General features: G+C 32.8%; 1 pseudogene; it reads left to right on the top strand.

Annotated features, from left to right (window-relative positions):
• Window positions 1–1,347: 1,347 nt before the first annotated feature.
• Window positions 1,348–12,598, top strand: LOC115987612 (annotated as a pseudogene).
• The last annotated feature ends 8,710 nt before the right edge of the window (window positions 12,599–21,308 follow it).

Here is a 21,308-nt window from a genome sequence, read left to right on the forward strand (position 1 = left end):
CTTCCCCACACCGTCAATAACCGTCGAATTTAAATGGTCTCGTAAAGGGAAATCATTAAAGGCACGTTTTGGATAACCAAACGGTAGGAACGCATTATGAATGAATTCAGAGGAATGTCTCGTAGCCCGGTACATTTCCTGGGTAGATGAAGAAACTCCAACATTAATAAAAGACCGAGTTAAACGAGCAGTAATAAAGGCTTAGTATTACCAAAACCCTCCTCTCCAACCAAGAGGTCGGATAGCAGGGTTTTGAGGGACTATTGTGGGGCCCAATAATTTGTGGGCCAGACCCATTTATTCGTTGGGGCCCAAAGGCCCGAGCCGAGGGAGGTTATAGCCCAGGCTCGGTAATACAAGTACAAAATAGCCTTGGGACACAGCCGAGGACGATTCAGTCCTCGGTATGTCCGAGGTCTCACCGGAAGGAAGGGCAAAAACGGTATAGGAGCAACTTGGAAAAAATCTAAAATATCTGGGTCAATAGAGAAGGATACGCTGGAAAGTATAACGACCAGGGAAAGCTGCCCTTACTGCCATTCAATACTCTGCACCTGCCAGAGCCATACTCTTCAGCTTTTATAACCACCCCCAACCACTCTGGGTATGGGTTGATGGGACAAGTATCAGTCTGGAAAAAGTCGATCCTACACGTGGACGAAGGATAAGGAACACATGCGAGTATAAAAGGAAAAGTAAGCAATCCAGAGAGGAGGCTGGGAAAAATGGCCAAAGACCAGAGCCTCCCAGCCCGCCTCTAGGAGAAAGACTCCTAGGGCGAAAACGACTTAACCATGTATGAACACCACGAAAAACCCACCGTCTGGTGACTGGGATCTAACCTTTCAAACCCACGCTCTATAAATGATATTGTTTGGGCCTTTTTACATGCGAACCCAACACTGTTACGGGTCGTTACAAATCGTGTCCTTACAGTTTTTATTTAATTATTTTTAAAAAGTTTTTATTTTATTTATTTAAAGTTTTTAAGTTATTTATCTGATGTGGATTTTTTTTATCCATATGTCATATTTTAATTGGATCAACTAGTATATTTCATTAGCTTATGTGGCACTTATCAGACATGTCAACAACCCACTAATGGATTGGCTAATTTTGCTATCAGAAGTAAATTTTAGAGTGTAAAATTTAATTTTTCAAACTTCAAGATGTAAAATCCAAATAAGCCGAAACACTAGGAGTCTACTTTACAATTTACCCTAAAAATTATAATTGAATTCGCCTATATATATTTACAATTCCATATGAAAATGGCCATCATCATCTCCAATAACAACATCACCCTGCTTTGCGCGCTGCTGATTCCTTTTCCTCGTTCCCATAGTCATGGCCGTCGATGACATTTTACACACTTCTCACCCTCTTCTTCATTCCAATGTAGCTCATGCCAACAACAACAACAACAACAAGAAAAACATCGACTTTGTATCATTGGCTAAATGGGTTCTTAAATTTACCATGTGGATTGTATTCCTAATTCCTTGCATGGGTTGCTCTCTTTTTTGTCATTCCTACAGACTTCGGGAGTGAACTCTATGCTGACTGGATTGGTGCAACGAATGAAAGCCTGTAGGAATGACAAAAAGGAGAGCAACCCATGCAAGGACACTTCAACCTCGTTGTCGCATTCAAATTAGTTCGACTTAAAAATGTGCATTTTCAGGGAGTTATTTGGTGCTATACAGCGGCCCAATTATCATTATTGCTTTTCTTGCTGTTCAATATCTTCTAATCTCTGGGGAAGACCAACTACAACTACAAGAGTATGTATTTTTTTAATCTATGCACTCCTTTTACATGTTTTCATTTTGTTTTTACGATATACGATAGTCAGCTGCAAAAGGAATAAAATAATATTGCCCATAATATATTTGCTTAAATTGGAGTCACATAAAAACTTCGTCTATTTCAGGAAGAAGACTCCAAGATTCCGATTGTGGACTTTTCCCGTTCTTGTGGATGGACCACTTGGGGTTGTTTCCGCTGCTGAATTGATTGGCATAATCCTCTTTATCGTGTTTGTTATCTGGGATGTTTATGTCTATACTGCAGTGATCTTAGGAACATTAACCGATGACATGGACCCCTTAAGATCTGTGGTACGATATTTTGTTGGGTTGGGTGTTACTAAGGTTTTTTTTGCTGAATGGGTGCTACTTTGTTTATGACTTTATTGTATAGCTTTTAAATAGAAACCATATACTATTTTTATATTGCTTAGTTTTCTGTTGATCATTCCACTTCAGTAGTTTCTGTAGTTGTCATCTTTACAAAACTTTTAGAGAAATTAAACTCACTTAAAATTAGGCCTGTTTTCATCTTTCCTACTTTTGATTTAAGAGTTGACACTTCCCCTCCTTTTTACCTTGTTTATCCATGATTCAAAAGTTTAACACCAAAAAAAATATTAATTCAAAAGTTAACTTGCACTGTCATCCTCACAGCTCACTGATATATATCCAGTCACTAACCCAGCGCCGATCACCCACTCCCAGTTGCTGCTGCCAGCGCTTCTTCACCGTTCAAATGTTTTCTCTTCTCTGTACACTTTCTTGTTTTGTCCGCCTTGGATAGTCTAATCAATGTGAATGAACGACGTTTAAATGGGCTCACTGAAGTTAACTTTTCAAATTTTGTCTTTTTGACATCACACGGCTTGGTACTTTTATTATTATTATATTTATCATTATATTAAAATGTAAGAAACATTTATGAGATGTAAACCAAAAAAAAAAAAAAAAATTTAAACTACAAACTTACTTAATATCTTTTTATTGGATGTGAATTTTGACAAATTCACCTTTTGATTATATCTTCTTCTTATATCCTTCATACTTGCAAAATTTCAAGAAAATTAAAGATCAATAGTTATGTTATCAATAAATTTTTTAAATTGCAAATATAAGTTTATAGATCATATAGTAAATGATATCCAATTGACACAAAATTTAACGTGTATTAAGGACGTAAAAAACATGCAATTCAACGTTTAGATTTTCGAAATATGTTGTAGTATTTATATTATTGAGTGAGTTTGTAGCCTTAAGGTACAACCAATTTTGTAACTAAACGTTGTCCTATATTCCTAGTATTGATTGAGACAATGCACCTGATTCAATTGGTACGAATGGTTGAGATTCAAAGTTGCAAAAAGTAACTTTAAATCTCAACCATTAAATATAAGAAATAATAAAAAGTAAATAAGTAAAGAAAAAAAAAAGTGAGGGACTTGGGTGAATTGCACTGGATTCCAATCCTTCTTAATACAAATATTATTTTATTATTCTTATAAGTAGCAAACTAGGAGCATTATCATTAGGTGTTCTATAAATATGTTATTTTAACATACCAAAAAGGCTATTTTATTATTTTAACATAACATTTTACAATTCACTATACATCACATCTTCTATTTTTTAATTTTATACATTAAAATAATATATACAAATATTAAAATAACATTAAAAAACTAACAATATAAAAAATACAAAATGTGTGGCAGTGAATGTGTGACAATGAATGTGTGGCCGAAAGTGTAGATGAAGAGAAATTTTATTTGAGATGAGGGAGAAAGATGAATAAAAAATAATAAAAATCAAATGTCATTTTCATTCATACCATGCCAAAGATGAGATTGTACTGTAGCATGTCTCAAAATTTTTTGGCATTTAACACACCTCATGATGGTCTATTTTTAGTGTTTGGTGTGCCAAATGCCAAATATTTCGCATTTGGCACACCTGATGAGAATGCTCTTAGTAGTAGTAATTAGATCTTCATACATTTTAAAAAACTATTAAGTTTTGTTAATAAATTATATAAAATTTGACTAATAAATATATAAATAATATGTAGCGGTAATTCCGAAACGGTGCACCGGTGTTGACCGATATCGAAATATATCATTTTTTAGGCCAAACCGAAACGGTCTCGAGTACGAAATTGACTCCCTTGCTTTGCCCACCTGAGATAATCTCCATTAAACATCCATAAGAGCCTCTCTAGCAGTTTTTCCAAAATTTTGTACTATTTAGAGAGTGAACAGTTACAATTATCTTATACCTACCTACTTTTTCAAGTACATTTTTCTCATTCACACACGTACCCCACTCTTCCCCTATGTAACTGCATTTTTGTTTCTCCTCCACACATCTTCTGACTTCTCCTTTGTGTCTAAATTTTTGTTTTTATTTTCTTTCCTCTTCGTCTCACTTCACACACACACAGCTAGCCACTCTCTGACTTCTCCTCTATGTCTACATTTCTGTTTTTATTTTCTTTCCTCTTTGCTCACTTCACACACACATAGCCGGCAGAGAGAGAGTTGGCATTCATCTAACTTTGTTTTCTAATGAGAAGCGAAAGAGAGAGTGAGGGAAAAAAATGTTTGGAGTTGCTACAATATTTGCTACAGTGCTCTCTTCTTGAAGAAAGCTACTATAGCAACTTTAAAAAAAATTTAGAGTTAGAGAGGCTATTATAGGGTGTTTTTGGTGTGTTTGCTCTCCAAAAAAGGCTTTAAAGAGCCTATTGCAAATGCTCTGACCCACTTCTCTATTTTCACAATTAAAAACATAAAAAACATAAATAAAAAAAGAAATCAAAAAGTGGTATTTATAATTTTTTAAAAAAATGTGAAAGAAGAACAAAAGGAATTAAATCCAAAACCTGGCCTACTCATAAAGTCTCCAGATCGTATGAGGTATTGAAGAAACTAAGATAAAAGTTATAGAGGTGCAAATTAAAAGTATATATTTACCCTTGTTTTTTTAATGGAGGTGGGTTATAAGAGACAAATGGAACTTATCTCAAGTGGGAAAGTGAGAAATTTAAATTCTTCAGAGTGTGCATTTTCCTTTTAAATTTTTTATAGCTCTTTTTCTTCAGTACATGAAAATTGGTTTCACTGGTTGAGATTCCTAGTTTTTTTGAAATTTTCAGTTGTTTCATCATGTTAAGACTGGGACTTCGCTTTGGTACTATCGGATTAGATTGCTTGGCTTTTTTGTTTCTTCCGGTTGCAAGAGGATCAGTTCTTCTCCGCCTTATAGATATCCCTTTCGAGCAAGCAACAAGATATCATGTGTGGCTTGGACATCTCACTATGCTACTATTTACTCTCCATGGACTATTCTATGCAATTGCATGGACAATTGAGGGACACATCCTAGACGAGGTGAGTGCTAATGGTGTAATTCTTTTTCTTGTGCAAAGCCATATTTATACATATGCGTTTCTCTTTTCCTTAAATATATAATATATTCTTCTTTTGGCAAACAAACAAATATATATACACACACAAATACACACGCAAAAAGAATGCAATAGAAATGGAAAAATGGGAATGACAAGAAGACTAGAGAAGTCTTTTAATAAAGCAAAGGGTTTCAAGACTTACAGATGGGGAGGTGCTGTGCATCAGTAATAACTGTTATTTTTGTTGATTTGACCCTCTATGAAATTGATCCTTTATGCCGTTTGGCTGTTTCATTCATAATTCTTTGGTAAAAAATTTTATTTATTATTCATATGCACAAATTACCATGAATTGCCAGTTTCCAATGCAAGAGTAGTGAAATAAAATTTTAAGTTATGGACAGAAATAATGGGAATGAAGAGATAGCTATTTGACTTCCATAAAGATTGGCTGTAGTTTCACAGAACGGCCTTGGGCCTTCATGTTGCTCTTGTTGGAGCAGGTAGCTAGATCAAAAGCCTGACGGAAGATAGACTAGGTGGGAGTTGCAATTTAAAAATAGATTTATTCTTGAGCCGTTCTGCTTGAGGTCAGAGATGGTGCAACATGTTGGTTTAATTTGGGGGTGAAAGGGTTTTTGAGTAGAACTAAAGCAGGCTTATAAAATATGGTTATGTGGTGGCTGCCTTTATTCATTACTATTATACAAACTAGTCGTAGTCTCATTATTATTATTTTGTCATTTGAACTAATTTAATGAAGAGTAATGCATTTCATAATCATATTTATTGCAAAATAAATTTTTTTTTTATTGTAGAATTTTTTTTATTTAAATTTTGAAACCTTGAATTTACCATAGTTGGTTGACTAATTTTTACATCTCTAAGTCAATTAAACACATTTTGCATTCTACATGTAAACCTTCTTTTCTATAAAGGTTGAAATAATGTGGGTAATATTTTTTTCTATGGAAGTTAAAAATTAAAATTCTTATACCTTATTTTGATGTTGTCTAAAAAATTTGGTGATTCTCTTTCAGGGGTTGTAATTTATATGTTGTTTAGGGTATTAAATATATTGTTGTGTGTGATTTATAGAGTAGCGACTATTGTATTTATTAACAATTGGTTTTTCATTGTCTTTTAAGTTAATAAAAACCTTACATATATATATATATATATTTTTTTTACAAAAAAACCTTTACATATTTTTTTTAACATGAATCTTTACATATACCTTAATAAGTAAACTCTATACATTTCATTTCCTTAGATGCATAAAAAACTAAGACATGTATTCCATAATAATAGTGATTAATTAATTTTTTCATGATCTCATTTATAATATTTTTTTACCATTATTGTATTTTATTGGCTGATGATTTGCATAACAGAGGCATTAAATGAGAGGTAAAATCTTAGAACATTTCATTAGGTTATTAAAAGTCATGGTGTGTGGAGGGCAAAGGTCAGGGTTTAAGTTTCTAAGTGAGATTTACACACATATAAACTTAAATTAAGATAGAGAAGAATTTCTATCTTGTATTTAAAAAAAAAAAAAAAAAAGTCATGGTGTGTGAAGAATATAACCATTTAAGGATTTTTTAAAAATATTTTTATTATATATAAATAATGTTAAATGAAATGTCAAAAAAAGGGATTTTGAAATTTTCCATCTTTATTTCTTATATATTTCTATTATTACTTAAGAACATCTTCCTTCTAGGTTTGATAATAAATATGGTTTTCTAGATTGGAGTTTGATTAGTTTTACGTTTAAATTTTGTATGATTGTATTTAATTATTGACTATATGATTTAATTAAGTGAATTTAACAATTTATTTATTTGCATTGTAAAGTTTTTAATTACATTTGTAAGGTCATCTTTAATTAATTTTTTACTCCTTCAACTATCAGCCTCTTTGTTTTCTAATTAATGTTTACTAATTAATTTATTTAATTGACACTTGTTTCTCAAAAAAAAACAAAAAAAACATTTGATGCTCTCTCTCTCTCTCTCTCTCTCTCTCTCTCTCCTCTCTCTCTCTCTCTCTCTCCTCTCTCTCTCTCTCTCTTCTTCTCTCTCTCTCTCTCTCTCTCTCTCTCTCTCTCTCTCTCCTCCTCTCTCTCTCTCTCGTTAACATCCTATTGTTTTCTCAAATTTGATGATAATACTTATGTACTAAATAGTCACTGTAACCTTTATTTATTTATTTTTTTTCATTTGATTTTGCTGCCATGAAGTTAGTATATCCATAACTATTAGGCTTTTTTTTTTTTTTTTTAGGACCATAACTATTAGTTTGTTGTATGATATGTTTGGTTTGATATTCTTCTACTACTACTCCTACTACTACTACTACTATTATTATTATTATAAATTTAGTGTTTCTAAAATAGCATGCATTTTGGATTCTATTTTTCTATTAATGCATTGTAACGTTTTATGGGAAGAATTTATGAGAAATATATATATATATATATATATTTGAATTTAAGTAAATTATTATATATTTTTAGTTTTTAAAAAATGATAAAAAATTTAATAATATGGAGAATATGGCTGAATTTAAATTTTGAATAAAATAAGATGAAAAGAAAAATAGTAAAACTGAAATGTATAGCAATAAACACTAAATTATTTTAGTTATGCTATGTAATAGAATAACATTATATTCTTATATACTATATTTATAATGTAATAGAATAACATTTAACAATCAAAGATAATAAAAAAGATAACAACTTAAAACACAATAAATTGTATCAACCCAAAGTAGAATTATGAAGAATACAAAAATTCATTAGCCTAAAGAAGAGATGCAAAAAAAAAAAAGAAAAAAGAAAAAAAAGACCAAAAGAAAAGTAAAAGTAAAGCTTTTGATGTCCTCCATAAGGTTATCTCTATTTTATTCTCTACTCCTCTTGTCAGTCTCATTGTTTTCTAATTAACGGTTACAAATTGACACTCGATTTCTCTCTCTCTCTCTCTCTCTCTCTCTCTCTCTCTCTCTCTCTCTCTCTCTCTCTCTCTCTCTCTCTCTCTCTCTCTCTCTCTCTCTCCATTGGCATCTTATTGTTTTTCCAAATTTGATGATAACTTTAATGTACTAAATATGTACTATAATGTTTATTTTTATTTTTTATTTTTTTCACTCTATTTTGCTTCCATTAAGTTAGTATATCCATAACTATTAGTTTTTTCATATTATGTTTGGTTTCATATATATATATAATTTTTTTTTTTAATTTAGTGTTTCAAAATTGGAATTTGTTTTGTATTTCATTTTTCCATTGATACATTGTAACATCTCATGGGAAGACTTTATAAGAAAATTTTTTATTTTTTGAATTTAAATAAAATATTATATGTTTAATTTTACAAAAATGAGAAAAAAAATATATAAATAATTTAATGATACAGAGGATGTTGCTGAATTTAAATATTTGAATAAAATAAGATGAGAAGAAAAATAGTAAAAATGAAATGTATAGAAATAACACCAAATTATTTTAGTTATGCTATATAAAATAACATTATATTTTTAAATACTATCTTTATAATTCAATAGGATCACATTTAACAATCAATGAGACTAAAAAAAGATTACAACATAAAACACAAAACTAAATCATATCAACCCAAAGGAGAATTCTAAAGAATACAAAAGTTCATCAACCTAAAGGAGAGAGAGAGAGAGAGAGAGAGAGAGCCTTTTGTGTGTAGAAAAAATAGAAAATTATGCATGGAATATGTGAGAAAAAGAATGACAAATGTATAGTATGAGGATAAGAATAAAAATAAGAAGATTCAAAAATTAAGGAAGATAAAGGGATAGAAAAATAGTGATATTAAAGTAGAGAGTAGTAGAGATATGAAAAGTTAAAATGGAATGAGAAAGGTTGAAGAAAGTTAAGGTAGAGAGTAGTGGGGATATGAAAAGGTAAAATGGAATTGAAAATTTAATAATAAATAAGAATAGTTAAAAATAAGATAAATATGATATTTTGATTGTATTTGATAGGGTTTTAAATTCAATTTAAATGTTAAAAAATCATATAAAAATTGGGAAAAAAATGTTAATGATATGACTGCTGATGTGGCTTAATTAGAGTATAGTAATAATAAATACTACGCTTTAGTTTTTCGATATATATAAATATAGATAACATAGTGATTGTTCAAAGACACAAGCACAACACTATAAACAATTCTAGAATGGGATTTTGTGATTGTTTTGTGGTTAAAATACCTATTGACAACCTTTTATGTTATGATGCAAATTCTTCTACTTCAACAACTCCTAATCATTGGATAGATCATATTGATATTCTTGCTAAGGCCTTCTGGTGATTGTATACTGGTTGTTGCTACAAATATCTTCTTCATTTTTTTCCTTTTAATATATCTTCTTCTTGATTCAATCATATGGTCGCTAATAATTACTTGGCACACACAAATTATGAAAGCAAACTGCTAATTTACAAGTCATTGACCTGACTTGTTTGATGGCCTTTGGATTCTGTCCATGTTGTCTTATTCACATGATAAAACATTCATGATTCTAACTAGTTCATGATAAAAATAAATATATAAAAACATGAGCATAGAAGTGAGTCCCTTTAGAAAGCGTTTGGATTGCGTCTGTGTTTTTATGTAGACGCGTTTTAGCCTTTTTTTTTTTTTTTGAGCCAGCGCCTGGTGCACTGTTCTTGGGACATGAATAGTGCATCAAGGCATATGAACAGTAACCTCATAGTGAACAGTAATTTTTTTATTGTTTTCAGTTTTTAGCAAAATAAGTGATATCCAAACGCACCCTTAGTCTTGGCTTGTAGTCATAATCTTTTAGCTTATGTAGTGCTTGGTATTTCTGTATGCATGCATGGATCAGAATGCTTCCTTGATTTTGGAAGAAGCCAAGCTGATATGGGTTTATATGTATCTCTAATTAATTTGATGCTCATCACAAAAAATCAGTTCCAATTTCCATTCAAGCCATTTCTAAATTGTGTAGAACTAGGTTGTAACTAATTTCATCATCTTCTTCAAGACTTAAATGAGAGGTAAGTTAAGTCATTGAGTAGCATCACAAAAGAAAGACAAGAAACCCATCTCCTTTGTAACCCTTGTCAATGTCCTAAACCTTATGCTTTTTCTTCCTTCATAGAATGTATCTAAGAATACCTTCATGGAAAGAAATATAAGGTCATATGAAGATGACGCTGCTTATATCTCTAATTGTTTGATGCAGATGTTTCAGTGGGTAGATCTCGGTGTTTCTCATTTTCCAGGTGTTATAAGTCTGGCAGCTGGTTTACTGATGTGGATGACATCACTTCATCCAATGAGAAAGAAGAAGTTTGAGTTGTTCTTCTACACTCATCAACTATATGTAATCTTTATTATCTTTTTAGCTTTGCATGTTGGGCATTTCTTGTTCTGTGTATCTGCCGGAGGAATATTTCTTTTCATTCTAGACCGCTTTCTGAGATTCTGCCAATCACGAAAGACTATTGATATTATTTCAATCAAGTGCCTTCCTTGTGGAACTGTGGAATTGGTGCTTCCAAAACCTGCAAGTAATACTAGTTTCCCATAAATTTGTAGTTTGCTTGTTTTTATGTTGTTACCATAGCTGTGACACTTTTCCTCAATGATGTAGATCTGCAGTACAATGCCCTTAGTTTTATTTTCCTTCAAGTTCGGGAATTATCTTGGCTGCAGTGGCATCCTTTTAGTGTTTCATCTAGTCCTCTAGATGGTAAATATCATCTATCCGTTCTCATTAAGGTTATTGGGGAATGGACAGAAAAGCTCAGAGAAAATATCTTGAATAGTTCTGAAGCTGACCTGCATCTTCGGCCTCGAACAAGGATAACAGCTTCTGTTGAGGGGCCTTATGGGCATGAATTCCCATATCACTTGATGTATGCACCCAAACGGTTAATTTCACTAGAATTTACTAGATATCAAGCTTAATTTTAAGTTTCATATTATCTTCTATTTTAAGAACTAACTTCACCATTTGATTCTCTAGGTATGAAAACCTTATTTTAGTTGCAGGTGGCGTAGGAATTTCACCATTTCTGGCTATCTTGAGTGACATTCTCCATCATACTAGGGAAGGAAAACCTTGTTTGCCTCAAAACATCTTGATTGTTTGGGCTGTGAAAAGATCAAACGAGCTTCCTCTTCTTTCTACTAATGATATGGAATTAATTTGTCCATTTTTTTTGGATAAACTAAATCTTGAGATTCACATTTTTGTCACTCAAGAATCACAACCTCCACTGGTATGCTTAGTAATGCTCTCAAACCCTTGTTATTTCATTTTGTATTTAAAGTTATCATGTTCATGTTGTGACTTTTAATAGCTGTTATTTATTTGCAGGAAGAGGGTCAAGTACACGAGGCTACAAACTCTCCTCCTCCTATGTCTAACAGCTGCATCATGTCAGTTTTAGTTGGTACAGGAAATAATATATGGTCTGGACTATATGTTATCTCATCTACACTAGGCTTTGTTATCTTACTGTATTTACTGGATACTTTCTACATAAACCCTTATGACATATCTCCTTGGTGGTACAAAGGGCTTCTCCTTTTAATCTGCATGCTTGCAAGTGTCTTTATCTTTGGGGGTGTTGTGGTTGGTTTGTGGCATCTTTGGGAAAGACGAAATGCAACAAAGAAGGCATGCAAGGATAATAGGATAATGGTTAAGAAGATGCAACATAATGAAATTGTAGTTCACACAGATTCATATCAGCAAAAACATGCAAGTTCAATCAATACTTATTATGGTTCAAGACCAGACTTCACAGGTATTGCATCTTAACTTTTGTTCAAAACATAAATTAAAAGAATAATATAACAACAAGAACACAATGATGATGACGACAACCAAATTTAGTCCCAACAGCAACAATAGACTAGTCAAGGTTGGCCACATGTATTTTTACTTGTAAGGGACACCTTAATGTGTACATGTCTATAGTGACTAAATTTCACATAAGCCATCAATCTACCACAACCCTCCTCTATTTACCAAGCTTAGGATAACCTGTGACAAAATATTTGACATAAATGGATGGAGTAAAACTAAAAGAAACATGAAAAAAAAAAAATCTTAATAACAAAGTTTAATCTCTTTAATTGTACTACACCAGAGGCTTTCTTGATTTCCTTTCCTTTGTCATGTTGCAGATATCTTTGGGGATATATCAGAGAAATGGGGCTACGTTGATGTTGGTGTTATTGTGTGCGGTCCTCCAAGTCTTCAGACAAGTGTTGCTAAAGAAATCAGGTCACAAAATATTAGGAGACAACGCCATCATCCAATCTTCCATTTCAATAGCCATAGTTTCGATCTCTAGGCACCACCTTCATCATCTCATCTTCCCCTTAATGTAATAAATTATCTTAGAAGCTAAATACTCTCTATTGATATGAATAAATATTAATAACAATATACATACAATTATAGGTATGTGTATCTGCACTTTTAAGTTATTATTACTAGCCGCGAACCCGCGTGTTGCGCGTGATAATTATTTTTATGGTGGTTTTATTAAATTTTTTTTTACAATTTAAACTAATCTAATAATGAGAAATGTATTTCGTAATTATATTTTTATTTATTATAGGAACAATCATAGATGTAATATAGGAACAATCCAAAACACTAAAAAAATGTAAACTAAAAAAAATTAATAAAACTTAACAATGATTAACTGAACCAATATTAGGATAAAATTTTGTTTTAATATTTTTTGGGCGGCCAAAATTATAATTTCTACAAAGAAAATAACCTTAATAGATTATCAAATAAACAATTATTAAAAATCTAAGAATTAAATTTCTATACATGCATTTTTATAAAATAATAATAATAAAAATAAAATTGCAAAAGTTAAAATTTGTCGCCTATCCAATTATTTTCATTTGGCTAACCTTTGCTTTTCTTTAAATAAATGGCATTATAGAGTACTTCTAATACAACTATTAAGAGTACTTTGTCCACCACAAAGGATTAGAAAATAAACAAAAATTAGTAAAGTCTCATAGTTTAACATCTAAATTGAGCACTATAAAAAATCATGCTATGTAACAGAATAAATACTGAATTATCCAAATCATGCTATGTAATAGAATAATATTATATTTTTATATGCTATATTTAATTCTTTAGAACGCAATAGGATAACATTTAACAATCAAAGAGGAAAAGAAAAAAAAAAAAAAAAAAAAACCAACAACAACAACAACAACAATTTAAAAAAACAAAACTAAATTGCATTAACCCAAAATAGAGTTTTAAAAAATATAAAAAATTATCAACCTAAAGTAGAAATGCAAGAAAAATAATAAAAAAATCCACCAAAAAATTTAGAGAGAGAGAGAGAGAGGGAACCTTTTTTTTGTGAGGGAAAATTATGCATAGAATAGAAGAGATAGTAACAAATTTATAGTAAGAGGGTGTGAATAAGAAGAGACAAAAATAAAGGAAGATGAAGGGAAAGAGGAAGAATGATATTAATGTAGAGGGTAGTGGAGAGATGAAAAGGTAAGGGAGAGAGAAAGATTGAAGAAGTAGTGGGGAGATGAAATGGTAAGGGAGAGAGAAAGGTTGGAGAAGTGTAAATATTAAAAAAAAAATGTTAAAAACAATTATAAGAAAATTTGAAAAGCTTTAGGGTTTTTTTTTTTTTTTTTTTTTTTTTTTTTTCCTTTAAGCTGAAAAGGTTCACACAAAACCCTAAAGCTGAACTGAAAAGGCTTTGGGATGAGCTTGATAGGGAAACTAAATAAATAAGAAATGTGCTAGATTAAAAATTGTAGGAGAAATTATATTTTAAAAAAGAAAAGGAAAAAAAAATGACGTGGCAGCTGATGTGGCGTAACGTGAGAACAGCAGCATTAAACGCTATGCTTCAACTTTTAGTAATATATATATTGGGTTCCTTGATCTTTAATAGGGATTCTAGAGATGATAGTGGAATTATTTATTCTAACCTCTAAGCTCTTAAAAGGAGAATAAAAGAGTGACAAATGGATAAATAAGATACATTTTGTTACAATACAAGCTCAACGGGCTTTGAGATTTTTTTATTATTGTATTACATTTACTTTTATTACACTCATATTGGAGAACCTCTTTCTTTATAAAATAGTCCCTTGTATAATATTTTATGCTATTTTATACAATAAGAAATTCAATCTTTTAACATGGCATACTTAGTGGAGAACCTCTTCTTCATGCTACCCTCTATAGATAGTTAGTTGGGAGTCTAGTCTATCTCATTGCCTAGATATTTCCTATGTAATCTAGAATGTTAGTCAATTCATGGTTGCAAAACGGTCCTCTCAATATGCTGATGTTCCCAGAGTCCTCCAGTATTTGAAAGACACCATGTTCCATAAATTTCACTTTTCCTATCATTCTCCATTGACTCTCCAGCTTACTAAAATGCAGATTGGATAGGCAATCCCACTGACCATTGGTCACTATAGGGTATTGCTTAGTTCTTGGTGATTCCCTCATCTCTTTGCACAACAAGAAAAAAGTTGTCATTACTCTTTCTAGTATTGAGGAAAAATATCATGCACTTGCTAGCAACACAAGTCCACAACCAAGCTCTTTGGTTGCGTTGGTTCCTACAAGATCTTGGAGTTGATTGTCTAACAAATACCTCAATCCACTGTGACCATTGAAATGCTGTTAAGATACCCACAATGATGTCTTTCATATGCATACTACACATATTGTGATTGATTACCACTTCTTTCATGATCATTTGCTTCAAGGTACTTAATTTACAGCTATGAGCTGCCTACTCACAAGATTAGCTAACTAATATCTCCACCAAGCCTCATCCACTTTGATGATTTCATGAGTTGGTTTCCAATATCAAGTTGGCCTCACTTTATCCAACATGAGTTTGAAGTTGTCTTTAACACTTTTTTTTTTTTTGGTGGATGGGGTTTTAGGGGGGGGGGGGGGGGAAGAGGGGAGATGAGGTCAACCTGTCCTATAGGAGAAAAGAGAGTGTTCAAAACTAGATTGCTTGGGGTTTTAGGGGATTAGTTCCATTATTTAGATAGAAGTAAGACATGTAGTATTTGTTTGATTTTATATGGTTTGCATATATTTTTTTATTTTTTTTTATTTTTTATAATATTACATGTCTTATAAGTGAATAAAAATTTAATAAAAAATTTGGAGGATTTAGAATGGGAGGGGATCCTTTCCTGGGATTGTGAAGCATATGGCTAATTTTTTTTTTTTTTTTTTTTTAGAGGAAGTATATGGCTAATTTGGGGTAGCCAAACCTCCAAGAGAAGGAAGTGGAGAAATGAGGGAAAAAAGATAAGAATAGACTAAGAATTTTGCTTAACATTAATGAATGAAGATTTACAAGTAAAATATGGTATTTATAGTAAGCAAAGGAGTAAGATTATTAAACAATTTGGTTCTAATGAAAAGATTTTTTTTTTTTTTTTTTTTTTTTTTTACTTTAATGGTAGAAAAAACAATCTTTGTTTAAGGGTAAAAAATAAAAACCCATATATAACGGAGAAAATACTAAAAGTTCAAATGGTATCGTGTAAGAAAAAAATTAATAATAGGGGAATATCTTTGAATTAAGAATACATGCAAAGCAATTGATAAAATTTTATATGTGATACCAAGATTACTACTAGGGTGTCCACGGGTTGGGTCAAGTCGGTTTTCGACCTAGCCCGAACCCGACCCGTCGGAGTCGGGTGGAAAGAAGAGTGACCTGAAACCGACCGCCGGCGTCAGTTGGTTGAGGGTTTGGGTGGAGATCAGGTCTGTTTGGTCAATTTCAAGTTGTTGCCGGGGCTACAAAATCATTGCCGAATCTGCAAAATCATCGCCAGAATTTGCAAAATATCGCCGAAAAATGTAAAAACTCACCAGATTTGCGTCAAAATCGCTGAAATCTGCACCTAAATCGCTGAAATCTGCTGGGAATGGCCGGATCTAGCTAAATCTCACCAAATATGGTTGAGAACTCGCTAGATCTCCTCGGATTTGAGCTTGGTTTCGTCAGATTTGTATATAACCTCTGTCGAGTCGGGTGGTTCGGGTTTTGGAGAAGAAAACCCGCCACTCAATCCGCTGGCGTTGGGCCTGAGGCAAGGAAACCTAAAACCGACCGACGGGAGCGTCGATTCGAGCTGAACTAGAGTGGAGATCGGGCGGGTTGGTCGGTCCAGCGGGTCGCAGTCGGGTCTGGACACCCCTATTTACTACAAGACTCTGTATGTGTCAAATATCAATTACTAATTCATTTCTTTCTCTAATATCAATCACCAAATGACTTGGTATATTTACAAGAACCAAAATAAGAAGATTTTTTTCTTCCTTTATTTATTTTTCTTTAAACAATCAAGACAAGCGTCTTCTTAATTCTCTATTTGTTTAGTACCAAATAATCAAATACTCAGTGAATAACCAAGTTTGCATTCAGGTTCATCTCAAAAAGAGGAAAAAAAAATTGCATTTAGGTGATTTGTTTTGGTCCTGAAATTCATGTTCTAAAGACTTAATCATGCTTCAATCAAATAGCACGATTCTACGGCAGAATACTTTAACAAACAATTTTATAACATGTAAAAGATTTTTTTTTTTTTTTTTTTTTGAAAATATTGGAGAACAGCATGTCATGTTACCAATTGACCAAAAAAAAAAAAAACCGATCTCTAATACTATTAGTGAACTGTTTACATAAGTTAAGTAGTCGTTCATATTGAAAAAAGGGACGGAAATCAGAATGGAACTGAGTGATAATGCCAAATTGGATCCTTGAGATGAGAAATGATTCCCTATTTCCCTCTTCCTAAAGCTTTTCATATCATCCAATCAAAGCATTTACACGAATAACAATAGCATTTGATTATAAGTCTATAACAAACGTTTTCTAGTTTGTTGAAGTCATTTTATTGTTTGATCCGTTCAACAAGGCACAAGCCATTCAAAGTTTCAAACCAAAAGTTCGATTGATATTTAGTTCAGAGAACTTTGAATCAAACTACTCCAACTTCAAAAGCAAAGAGATTAGACAAGAGAAAATGGCATCACTGTAACATATATCCATGAATTGGATGCTGTATTAATAATTTAATACCAAGAAGATGACATTACAACATTTTGAGCGTAGGCTATTGAAAAGCTTGGTCATAAAGTCCTCTTAAAAGAAGGAAAATTTCTAAGCATGAATTGAAGCAATAGTAATTATGAAACTGTTGTTTATGAGAGTTATAATAGAGCCCCAGGAGAACACAACCACAGCATTTGGAGAGGATCTTTAATTGGTATGATAAAACAGTAAATGACCTTAAGTAATCTGCATGCCTCCAAAAGAGTTGGGGTTTGATTACTAGCCTTAGCTTTTCCATATATTACCTTCTCAAGCACCCTTGCATGCTTAAGCGGAAATTGTACAAGTCCAGTTAAACATTTCAACCCAAAACACTTTGCTTCAAAGCCAACAATCTCAACAGTCTTGAGATGCCGAGACAAACACCCAAATGCCCTATTCTGCGATTTCCAGTATTTCTCGTGATCAAAGTTATTGTCAATGGTAAAGTCTAGGGTAAACTCCAGCTACAGATAAACATTAAGTCAGGGGATACATATTTGAATTTGCAACGTAATTTCCTTTGTAAAATATAAATGGGTATATCTTAAAGCAAGTGGAAATAAGGCTTGACAAGAAAAAAAAAAAAATCATTTCCATTTGAAATTGGGTATTTTAAAGGTGAGATAGATCAAATAGAAGTGGAAAAATACTGAAGTTTATACGAACTTTGCCAATGGAGATGGCCAAGTTCTCACTTCTGATATTGTTAATACCTTACAACATCAAGAGAGAGAAGCAAGAGAGTAAGACAGTTTAGCATTGGTAAGTTCAAATGATTGAGAAAGTATGTTTTCATATCATGTATAGACGATATTGATAGTTCATAGCAAAGGGTGGGATAATGGCCAAATGGGCTTCATTAATGAGTGATTATAGAATACTTCCGGAATACCATAAATGCATACTCAACTCTCTCTCTCTCTCTCTCTCTCAGATAATAATGAGACTCAATTGATGTTAGAGAGAGAAGAGTACGCATTTATGGTACTTCCAAAGTATTCAATAATTTTTCTTTATTAATAGTTGAGAGAATGGATTTTTCGAATTTCCTTGACACTCGTCCTCCCAGGCTGCCACAAAAGGAAAATAGAAAAGACCTGATGGCATGATTTGTACCATTAATTATTAGTTGCCACAAGAGTGTACGTGGTATGAAATTTTGTTTTTTACTTACTAATTAAACCATGGGGCTGATACAGTTTAGTTTCTTCTATGACAGGGTGTGACTCAACTACTAAGACAAGTACGTTAAAAAATATTTTCAACTTATCAACGAAGAGAACCATTATAGTTAGCTTGCACATTGATCTATATATACTCACTGGCTACCAAATTCGGAAGGTTACAAGCCTAAACCATCACCAAATTCCCACTGTAACATAACTTGGGGTATCAGATCTTATATCAAATAACCCAACTAGATGGAATTGTCAAAAAGTGATACACACCTTAAAAAAATTTAGTCACTAAAAAGGTCTTACTCAATAAACAGAGTTTCCACTTTTGCACAGGTTTAAGAAAGGTTAAGGTAACAATCATTATACCAATTCATAGAAGTAGATGACTCCCGAAATCAAACCCAATACCCTTTTTGTGGAAAACACTTGCCATCAAATCAAGGCTCAACTTCAAAAAAGAATAAAAGTTTCTAAAAATTCTCCAAATCAAACAACCACAGGAAAACAAAAATGCCATGGATACCAGGCTCTTCTAGGCAGTTCACTATTAGAGAAGAATTTAAAGTGTAGTTTTATATATTTTCCCATTTCAAGAATCATACTGTCAATGTCACCATGACCATTTTTCTTTTATACATTACAGGCTGAGATACAATTCTTATCTCACTAATTAGAAACATGCCTAAATACATAGAAAAAGAGAACAACTATAAAAGTAGAATATGCAAAGAGGGTCCTCTTCATCAACTCGCTCTCTTCTTGAAATATATTAAAAGAATGGCAAAATTTAGGTATAGTGAGGTGAATTTAACTACCTATATAGTTGTATTAACTAATGCAACCAAACAATATTAAACGAAATCAAATTGTGCAGTAATTTGTCTCTAAAAAGAGCACCAGATGCTGTGTTTTATTCTCTACTCAGGCCTAGCAAAGCAATGAGACTACCAACAATAAAAAGATATAAATCATATAATGTTGATACAGTCATGTCTCTGCAAATGGCAATTAACATTAGCAGTCAAGAAAACATGAAGTATTGCGGAAAAAAAAAATGATACAGAGAAAAGAGTAATCAAGAAAAACCAACCTTTTATTTATCAAAAAAAGAAAAACCAACCTTTAGACACCATTTGCCAACAATAAGTTTCTTCACTTGATGCAGATTCTCAAAAAGTAATCAACATTTGCAATCAAGAAAAACATGGAAGTGTTTCATATGACAATCGAAACAAAGAAAAATAATTAACAGAGAGATTCAAGAAATTAAAACCAACCATGAGACACCATTTGCCAACAGTAAGATTCTTGATATGATGCAGACTCTGAAGAAGTTCTTTCACAATATCTTGGTGTTCCTTACAAGCATCCTCCTCTACGCTTTCATATTTCACCAACAGCTCGAAATTGAGCTTAACCTCAATCAATGTCGAAACATCCTTTATCCTACACCATATCCAAACGATTAAACTGATAACAATTATGCAATTTCAAGAATTCAAGTCTAGGACTACCCATTAACACTTTGTTTATCACATCTTCAGACAAAGCCGTGTACCCAATACACAAGCGCTTGAGTGAACTCCGACCCACTAACCCATTAGGCTTAATTTCGCAGAAATGAAAATCCAATTCAGAAACAAACTCATCAGCGTAGAGATGCTGCGGCAATGTGTATCCATAAGGTTTGATATAACTCGATGATGAACGTAGACTAAGTCGGTCAACCTTGCCAGTTGTGGCAAAACGTACCCAACGATCCAGGCGAGTCTTTAGTTCTGACTCGTACACCAACAGAAAAGAGAAATTTGTGAGTTTTGGAGCTCTGTGTAGGAGCAGAGCCTCATTCACGGCGGTGAAGCTGAGAGAGGGAACGGAGGTCCAAAGATAGGCCCATCTTTTGGATAAAACGCCTGTTTTGATAGCGTCTTTGGTGGGCAAAGAGGAGAGAATTCTGAGGAGGATGGTGTTAGATAAGGTGCTGATTCGATCTTCTTTAAAGATTGGTGCTTGGTTCGATGATCATCGCTTGATTCTTCTTCTTCTTGAGAATTAATGGGGTTTGTAGCATGGCTAGAATAGTGAGGGAAATAGGGAGCGCTGTCTTCGCTGGAAGTTGAGCTTCTTTCGCTAGAATCGGAGTTTTCTTCCTCCATTCTCACTCAGCTCAAGTAGACGTGGCAAAACGGGCGGGTCGGGTCGGGTTCGGGTCGGGTCAATCGGGTTTGCGGGTTAAACGGGTCACGGGTCAAAACGGGTCATTTTTAAAACGGGTCAATCGGGTTGCGGGTCAAACGGGTCGCGGGTTGAGTCGGGTCGTGAGTCGGGTCGAGTTGACCCGTATTTTTCAAACAATTTTTTTTTGGAAATAGATGCAATCTGTCAATTGTTTATGAGTTCCTTAATTGTAATTAGATTCTCACTAGTGATATTGTTACCAATTACCACTAAACACTTGAATTGATACCCAAATTTGGTGCAACTCCTGTTCCAACTTTCTAGAAACTAATCTTGGTATAATCTTCAATCTATTTAAAGTAGGAAGAGAAAATAAAGGTGGCAAGTAAAAAATAACAAACTATAATGGAGTACATAACATATTAAGTAAAAAAGAATAAGTAAATATTTTATAAAAATTACACCTCAATCTAAATCTACTCAACATTGGTAAACGTGGCAAAACGTGCGGGTCGGGTTTGGGTTCGGGTTCGGGTCGGGTCAATCGGGTCGCGGGTCAA

This window comes from Quercus lobata, chromosome 4 (assembly GCF_001633185.2).
Source record: "Quercus lobata isolate SW786 chromosome 4, ValleyOak3.0 Primary Assembly, whole genome shotgun sequence".
NCBI classification, from domain to species: Eukaryota; Viridiplantae; Streptophyta; class Magnoliopsida; order Fagales; family Fagaceae; genus Quercus; species Quercus lobata.